Raw genomic sequence first — 9,028 nt, 5'->3', positions numbered from 1 at the left:
TCCAAAGACCAGTTGCATAAGGCAACATCTGAGTTAGCTTCTGCTAAGGATACCCTAGCAGATTTATTTAAGCAAATGGAACAACAAACCCAACTGGTTGCCACTCAAAGCGATGAGATTTCTTCATTGAAGACCCAGTTACTCGAGGCTCAGTCACAAGTTACTAGCCTTTCAGAAGAGAAGGAGAGGATGTCCAGAGAAGCGAAGGAATTCCACGCTATCTTAGATGACAAGCTTTCAGCTTTACAGATGGCTAATGACACAGTGGCCAACCAAGCCTCCCAAATCCAGCAGTTGCAATGCGCATAGCTGACATGTTCCAAAGTTATTCCTCCAAAGTGGCTGATTGTCAGGATAATTCGTGGCATCCCATGATTGATTCGGTGGTCCTCAATCAAAGACAAAACACACCTCCTACCTTTGCCCAGAGTACTAATCAACTGAAGATGGATCTCTTAACCTATCTTTCCAAACATAATCCGTTTGATGCTACCTTCTTTGATGCTTATCATAGACGATCTCTCTTAGGACCTTCTGTTCCTACCCTCCTCTATTACCAACAAATGGCTCACCGCTATGCTATATATATTTCCCTTTGTCAGTCTAATTCCACCATTATTTTACCTCTTCTTTTCCAACCTTCATCTTTCCCTCAAATTCCTATTTTCACTTACTGTTCCTTTATTGAGGATAGGGTATTTTCCCCTTCTCCACCCTGTCCTTCTCCATCCATTAATGTACCCTCTACATTTCCTATTTATCAGTTAACACCGTTCCTTAGTGATTCCTTACAAATTTCTGCCACTCCTTCTTTAACCTTTTCTTCCTTTTATGATTTTTCCTATCCTTCCCTTCACCCACTTTCCCTTATTCCATTACCCTCTCCTAACACTTCCATATCTCAACCACCTCAGTTGGTTAGTGACTGTGACGGGTTTGATAATCAGATTTCCAGAAGAAGGGGATGGAGTTCAGATGATTGCCTTACAGGACCTCAGATCAATTGGCCAGTAATTCCAGGAGAATGGACAGCTTCCAGTCAAGCTTATCAGAACTATGTTCATTTTGCCCAGCAGTATTCACAGTCTGCAGATCCCTCAGTGAGATTAACTGCTCACTTTGCTTGGTACCTGGCGTATATGCATAGGCACTCTCATAATGATTCCAAGCCTATTCCAAAGTTGTGCATGAATGTCAATGTTAGCATTGATTCCCAACAACTGGAGATATTGTATTTTCATGCCCTCTGTTTGCCTAGCAGATACCTGGTCCTGTTGGAAAGGATGTGCTGTCTCCAATTTTTTCAAAATCCTCCTAAAAACTTTGTAGATGAATCCTTATCTATGGATCGTTTCCGACAACATCAATCTTTTAAGAGGGATCATCTTCATTGATACCTTTCCAATGTATGGTGGAAGCTTTCTAATGAAAAACTCTCTTTTTGAAGGAGTCATTCAGATGGTTGTGTTGTGTGTAGTGTTTGTGTTGTGAGTTTATTTATGTAATACGACCGTGGTGGGTTCCTATTGAATTTCGTGTACGACCTACGTTTTGGAAAATTGTGGTGATGGGGTCGTGGTTGGAGAGTTGAAGCTGATGCTGATGAAGAAGAAGCCAACTCTTATATCCTTTACAAATTTGTTGTGATTTTCTTGTTTGATAAGAAGTGTTAATGTATAAAGAGTTTTCCTTTCTTTGTATTTTTCTATCAGAAACAGGTTATAAGTTGAGGTCGTGGTGGATGAATTCTTTTTGAAAAGATATTGAAGATCAAAGTTGAGCTTTTCCCTGAACTTGTATTCCCTTTTTCCTGGGTCGCGAGGACGCTTCCTTATTAAGTGTGGGGATATGTTGAGTGTTGAAATGACTTGTTTTTTGGCTGATTTTTGTTGTTTTTGAGAGCTGAATGGTTGATTTTATGAGATGATTGATTGATTTAGAAGTGGTTTGAGAGTGTTTTGGATGATAATGATGGTGTTTTGGAAGATTATGATGTTTGTTGGTGGTTCTGTGATGTTTTGATAGGTTCTGATTGGTTCTGTATACCTTCTGTTTTGTTCTGTTTTGGTCTGTTTTGTTCTGATTGTCTTCTGTAAGGAGGGATGGAGTATTGATTGATGAAGAATGAGATATTGTGAAAGTTTATTGAATGGTTTGTGAGAGTTTGGAATGGTTTGAGAATAAGTTATGTAGTTTTGATGACCTTCTGTAACCTTCTGTAGGTCTTCTGTAGAGCTTCTATTTCTGTTTTGCTTCTGTTCTGTTCTGTACTGTAGCTGTTCTGGTACTGTTCTGTAGACTGTTCTGTATGCTTCTGTAAGTGTTCTGTGGAATGTATGTGTGACTTTGGGAAAGTTTTCTAGCCTTGGAAAGAGGTGAATACAAGTGCAAAAGAGCTGGAAGAAGTGGAAGAAGTAGCTGTTGAAGACTCAAGTGAAGACTAGAGTGAAGTGACAGTAGTGAGCTATGAAAGGACACTGTAGTGGCTCTGGTGACTCTTCATATCAGACATACCTCTTGGGAGGGGTATCCACGACCTAAGAGTGATTATTGAGAGTGATTTTGAGAGATTGTAGTGAGGATATGATGTATTATTAATGGAGAGAGAGAGAGAGAGTCAGAGATAGCCAATTCTACTGAAACAGAGTGATTGTATATGAGAGATTGAGAGAGAAGACTATGAAGATATTGAAGATGAATACTATGTGATGTATTTCCATTCAAAGATGGTGTATTCCTTTGCTTTCTTTGTTCTATTGATGGATTTTATGAAGATATTGAAGAATATGGTTGATTCTATCAAATCCATGGGAGATCTACATGATGCTGCATGAAGATTTGTTGTGCTTGGTGTTCTTTTCTTCATTGTGATCATATGAAACATGATAAACAAGCTTGTTGATATTACAAGATAGATTTTCTTGCAAGAGAATTCCATTTTCCTTGGTGTTCCTCTCGGGGCTCCACCTTTGCATCTGCTTCTACTTTTGTCATAGCTTCTGACTCTGCTTCAGCCTTTGGCTCTGTGTCTGTTATTGTCTCTGTGACTGTCTTTGTATCCGCTCTTTCTCTGTTCTGTATTTGCTCTGTATTTGTTCTGCCTCTATACTGTCTCTGCTCTATCTCTGCTCTGTAACTGTTCTGCCTCTGTACTATCTCTGCGACTATCATGTAACAGGGAGAACAATACATCCATGCTTCTATTTCACTGTGAGAGGTGATTTCAGAAGTTAATTCTAGTTGAGGCAGGAGGTATTCTCCCATGGACAAGGATTTTACTTCCCTTGGCAGTTAGCTTACAGTGCCCACTGTTAGGGACTGCACCTCTGTTTTCTTAGGAAAGATCTGGTTAATAGCCTCTTCGTCTCCTATTGTACCATCTGTTACCTCGTTTGAGGAGTCAGTTATGACTTCGATGGATGTGGATCCATTGCCTTTTTGTGATCCATATAGCTTTAACACCACTTTGTTGGGTCCTCTGCCTAGGGCTAGGGTTCCTTTGAACCAGTCCGTCCTGGCTCTTGCTTCAAAAAGCCAAGGTCTTCCCAACAGCAAAGGGTATGAGGTCCCATAAGAATTTGGTTTGACCACCAGATATGTCAGCCAATAGTCTCTTCCTGCAAGGGTTGTTTTTACATATGGGAGGATGCCCAAAGGTTTAATTTTGCTTTGGTCCGCCAATCTGATAGGCCACTGTGTAGATTGAATTCCTTGCAACCCTAAGTCCTTCAATGTTACATCCATCATTATGTTTATTGATGAGCCTCCATCAATCAATGCATCTAAAATAAAGTATCCTTCTATCCACACACTAATCTCTGGGATTCCAAAATCTAGGAAGGCATTAGCCACATCTACTTTCTTTACAGGCTCCGGGGCCTTATTGGTCTTGGTCCTATTGAAGGAGCGATCCTTAGTCCACATCTTCTTATCAAGATGCTTTTGAATTTCTTTCAACAACTGGGAGATAGCATCAGCACAACTGTCGGAATGTTAGGTTAGGGACAGCTCTAAGGATTCTAGTGGTTGGACAATATATCAAGCTCTTTAAACGTAGGGAGTCTTGAGCATATGAGTTGGATACTAAGCATGAATATGAAAATATAAAAGAAGAAGAGGTAAAAGAGATCCACAGGCTTCTCCAGCCGGCTGGAGAATGGAGCTACACCCATTTTCATCTTTCCTTTTTCTTCTAATAATTACAGCATCGGCACTTCTTCTGTTTCTGGAAGTGCTTTTGTCTCATCTATCTCCTGGATCTCTGGTCCTGTTTCTGGGACTGTCTATGTAACTCTCTGTAGCACTACAATGCTCTGTACTGCATTGTCCCTCTATTGGCAGGTGGAACTTCACAGTCTTGGTAGGAGAATTATTTTGTTCTGAACAACTAGTTCCTTCTTCTTGGTGCGCGTAACAGCGGCCACTTTCAACTCTACCAAATTGGAGGCAGGCTCTTGTACCTTCTGTTGGCTATTAGTGTCATTGGCCTTTACAGGGCTGGGCTTGGATAGTCCTTTGCAGTGTGGCCTTCACCTTTGCATTGACTGCATAAGGGCTTGTAATCCACAGATCGTCTAGGGTTTGGACAATTTGGGGAGATATGTCCCTTTTCTCCACACCTATAATATTCCACCTCTGATCTCTGACCACTGCCAGTCTGTCATCCTCTATAACTTTGGGAGGGAAACGTCCTTGGACCGAAATTAGGACCAAATTCCCTAGGCTTTGGTCCAATATCCTGTGTTGTCATTCTGGATTCCAGCAAGTTGAATCTTACATTATCATCATTCTGTCTTCGTTCATGCATCTCTTTTAGAGAGCAAATATCCTCTGTATGGTTATTCTGCAAATAGTAGGAATAGAAGGCTTCAGGAATGGTTGGTTTTCGAGTACATTCAGTGACTAAATGTCCCGCTTGATGACACTTTCCGCACCATGTATTAGAGCGCATCACATCTCTTCCAGCTCCCATAGGAGTGGATATATTGACAGTATTCACCTTCAATATCTGTAGCTGCTCTGTAATCGCATCTAGAAGCTCTTTCTTGATACTTGTAACTGAGTTGGATAAGTTGTCCTTCAGATTTTCACCTCCTGAAGTGCTTGTAGTAGGGTTTCAGGAAGCTTCTGTAATTACTGCATACACTGGTTGGGTTGATCTAGAGGGTCCTCTGTTCTAGTTCTAATTCAGAGCTCATGTTGAGACTTGGGGTTGTTGATTCCAGTTGGTAGGGTTCCATTGTTGTTGAATCACCATTGGAGGAACTGTTTGAGGCTACTGTTGTTGTGGTTGAACCATCATTTGAGGCATTGTCATCTGCGACGACCACTATGGATTAGGTACACTATATTGCAACACTATTTGCATCTGGGAATAGGGATAGGGATTTGTCCATGGGACTGCATTTGGTGGATATACCATTCCTCACATGGGAGGAGGTAAGACTCCTCTTCTTGGAGTCATTGACAACCTTGCTTCAACTTCGTCATATAATCTTGCACCTTCCACTACATCTTGAAGATTGACTGGTCTTCTCAATTCCAGGAACTTGCAAACTTCTGGTTGTAAGCCTCTAAGGAACACTTCTTTCTGGATACCTTCGTCTGAATGATGGTTAGTCCATCTCTTCAAGATGGATTCCATTCCTGAGACATAAGCTTCTACTCTTTCCCTAGAGGACTGACTTAAGTTCACTGACTTAAGTTCATGAACTCCTCTCGCATCCGCTCTTCAAAGCTTCACGCCTGAATTTAGTGAGGAAGGCCAACTTCAGATCGTCCCAAGTGCCAAAAGTTCCTGTTGCTTGTCTCTCATACCATTGAAACGCCTGAATTTAGTGAGGAAGGCCAACTTCAGATCATCCCAAGTGCCAAAAGTTTGTGCTGCTTGTCTCTCATACCATTGAAACGCGGTGCCCTTGAATGTGGCGGGGAATAATGCTAACCAATGCTCAGGGGTTGTGGCATTGTTAGCTACACATGCTACCATAAATTCTGCTACATGAAGATCAGGGTCTTCATTATACTCTCTCTTAAAAACTGGCAATGGGCCTACATCAACTGGCCTGTCTCATCAATATTTCCAGGACGAATCTGACTAGGAAGGGGACCTTGAGTCACTATGGGGACTTCTATAAAGAGTGCCTTTAGGGCGTCAAAGGAGGCTTCTACTACGAGCTCGTTCTCAGCTTTGATTTTTGCCTTCTCTCTTCTCACGTACCTCTGGACTCATTCTAACACTTGCCTCTTTATTGCATCATTCATCAAGGGGTTGGCTCCAACCAGTTGGTCTGTACTCAAAAAGATAGTATGAAAGGGGGCTTCAGTCTTTGGAGGATTCTCTGGCCAACATCTCCTCTACTTCCTTCTTTTCAACATCTCTGAATTCGGCTTTCAAAACACTACAAAGGGGAAGATATTCCATTCTAAAAGTATCAAAACTCATTCTTCTTAGGATCATTGTTGTGCCATTATAATAATGCCAGCTTTTGAGGGTTTCAACAGTATATGTTGTGAAAAACACTTTGTCTACCAACTTCCAGTGGGTTGCTAATTGGACAAACAGAAGATTGTCAGTGCACCAAGCATCCCACATATCTTGATGTTGAGCATCCACGAACAAATTCCAACTCTTTTCCTTCTTGTTTTTGTGAACCTCCACAGACCACGACTCCTGAAGCTTCTTTACAATCTTCCACTTGATGATGTCTAGAAACTTCTCAATGAATGCCAAATCTTCCATGGATAGTTATTCTCTCTGTTTCTGCTCTTCAGTTTGTTCCCAAACAATTTTCCACCAAGATGCAAGTTTCTGCTGCTTCAACAGGAAGAGGAAACAATCCACCACATGGAGCATGCATCATGATGGTGATATGTTTATGCCATTGTGGGATGAACTTCTTGTGGAAAGTGGCTTTGACAATAAGAATCTCCAACTCTTTAGTGGAAGAAGGAACTTTGCAAACATCCATTGAATTCTTCTCTTCTTGGCAATGCCGTTTCCTTCATTTTCAGCCTCTTTTGATGCTTGTTGATGGCAAGTTTCCCCGGTTGCACGCCAAAAACATGGAGCCCCAAGAGGAACACCAAGGAAAAGGAGATTCTACTGCAAGAAAATCTATATTGTAACATCAACAAGCTTTTCTTTCATTCTTTTGATCATCAAAACAAAGAAAATAACAATTCTTCACGCAACATCATAGTAGATATCTCCCACGAATTTGATAGAATCAACCATAATCTTCAGCATCTTCATAGAATCCGTCAGTAGAACAAAGAAAACAAAGGAATACACCATCTTTGAATGGAAATCCTCTCTCTCAATCTCTCATATACAGTTACATTGTTTTGATAGAATTGACTATCTCGGGCTCTCTCTCTCTCTCTCTCTCTCTCTCTCTCTCTCTCTCTCTCTCTCTCTCTCTCTCTCTCTCTCTCTCTCTCTCTCTCTCTCTCTCTATCAATAGTACATCATATCCTCACTACAATGCTCTCATAATAACTCTCAATAATCCTTCTTAGGTCGTGGATGCACCTTCCAAGAGGTATGTCTGATATGAAGAGTACCAGAGCCACTACAATGTCTCTTCACAACTCACTACTGTCACTGTCACTCAGTCTTTTCTTCAGTCTTCAGCAGTTGCTTCTTCCACTTGTTTTAGCTCTTTTGAACTTAGATTCATCCTTTCCAAAAGCTATAAAACCGTCCCAAAGTCACACATACATTCTACAGAACACTTACAGAAGGTCTATAGAACAGTACAGTACAGTACCAAAGCAGCTACAATACAGTTACAATACAGAGATAGAGGCTCTACAGAGGGTCACAGAAGGTCATCAGAACCTCATAACTCATACTCAAACCATTCCATACTATCAAAAACTATTCAATAGGCTTCCAAAAGATCTCAATCTTCATCAATCATCAATCCATGCTTCATACAGAAGAAAATTAGAACAAAACAGAAGCTATACAAAAGGTATACAGAACCAATCAGAACCTTAACATAACCTATCAGAACATCACAGAGCTTTATATCTCTACTGAGAATCATCATGAACTTTCAAAAAATAATCAATATCATCTAAAAAACTCTCAAACACTTCCATTATCAACCATACATCACTCTAAATCCATCAAATATCAATCATTCAGACCTCAAAAACAACAAAAATCAGTCAAAAATTTAGTCTTTTTCCACTCTCAACAATCATCAAGATACACCTCAATGAAATCATACAGATGATTCTAGAAGGCAGCCATCATTACTCATTGGAAGGTGGTAGGAGCATTATAGAGCCCAAACGGCATCACTCTATAGGCATAGGTCTCCCATTTTGTGGTGAAGGTTGTTTTGGATTGGTTCCCTTCTGCAATTTGGACTTGGTTATATTCGTTGAATCCATCCAAGAGGGAATAGAGCTCATGGCCTACCACTATGTCTAGCAGTTGGTTTGTGAAAGGGATAGGGAAATTATCCTTCTTCGTCTTCAAGTTTAGCTTTCGAAAGTCCACACATATTCGAAGTTTCCCGTTCTTCTTGGGTACTACGTCAATGGCGAAACCCATTCACTGTTAGCCACAAGTTAAATGAATTGTCTTCAAGAAGCTTCAATAATTCGGCCCTCACCAAAGCTGAATAATTAAGATTCATATGCCTTTGTCTCTTCCTCATAGGTTTGATATCAGGGTCTAGGTCAATGTGATGTTGGCATACTGTGGGATCAATCCCCTTTAGGTCTTATATGACCAAGCAAACACATCTAAGTTCTCCTTCAGTAGATCTCGCAGGACTACTAGTTCTTCTTCCGGAAGATTTAGATCCACTTTCAGGTGACGTTCAGTATACCGTCAGTATCCAGGAATGTCACTTGCCTTTCACCTTCCACTTCACGGATAAATGTCCCACGGATTGCTTTTGGATAGAGGTTTGACTCCTTCAAGGAAGTAGTGTCATCATTTGATGTTTCACTAAAACCAGTGTCCTCCTTCTGAACAAATGACTCATTTGTTTGTTGAAATTGCTGG

At 40.8% G+C, this 9,028-nt stretch overlaps 1 non-coding gene across 1 annotated transcript; it reads left to right on the top strand.

Annotated features, from left to right (window-relative positions):
- The first annotated feature begins 1,729 nt into the window (after positions 1-1,729).
- Positions 1,730-1,797, top strand: LOC148031533 (small nucleolar RNA SNORD36). The gene has a single exon (XR_015692018.1). It is a non-coding gene; the product is annotated as a small nucleolar RNA SNORD36 (small nucleolar RNA).
- Positions 1,798-9,028: the final 7,231 nt, after the last annotated feature.

This window comes from Lygodium microphyllum, chromosome 9 (genome assembly GCF_053477565.2).
Source record: "Lygodium microphyllum isolate KBCC chromosome 9, Lygodium_microphyllum_v1.1.10, whole genome shotgun sequence".
Classification (NCBI taxonomy): domain Eukaryota; kingdom Viridiplantae; phylum Streptophyta; class Polypodiopsida; order Schizaeales; family Lygodiaceae; genus Lygodium; species Lygodium microphyllum.
The sequence above is the reverse complement of the archived record's forward strand: the minus strand, read 5'-3'. Positions and strand labels throughout refer to the sequence as shown.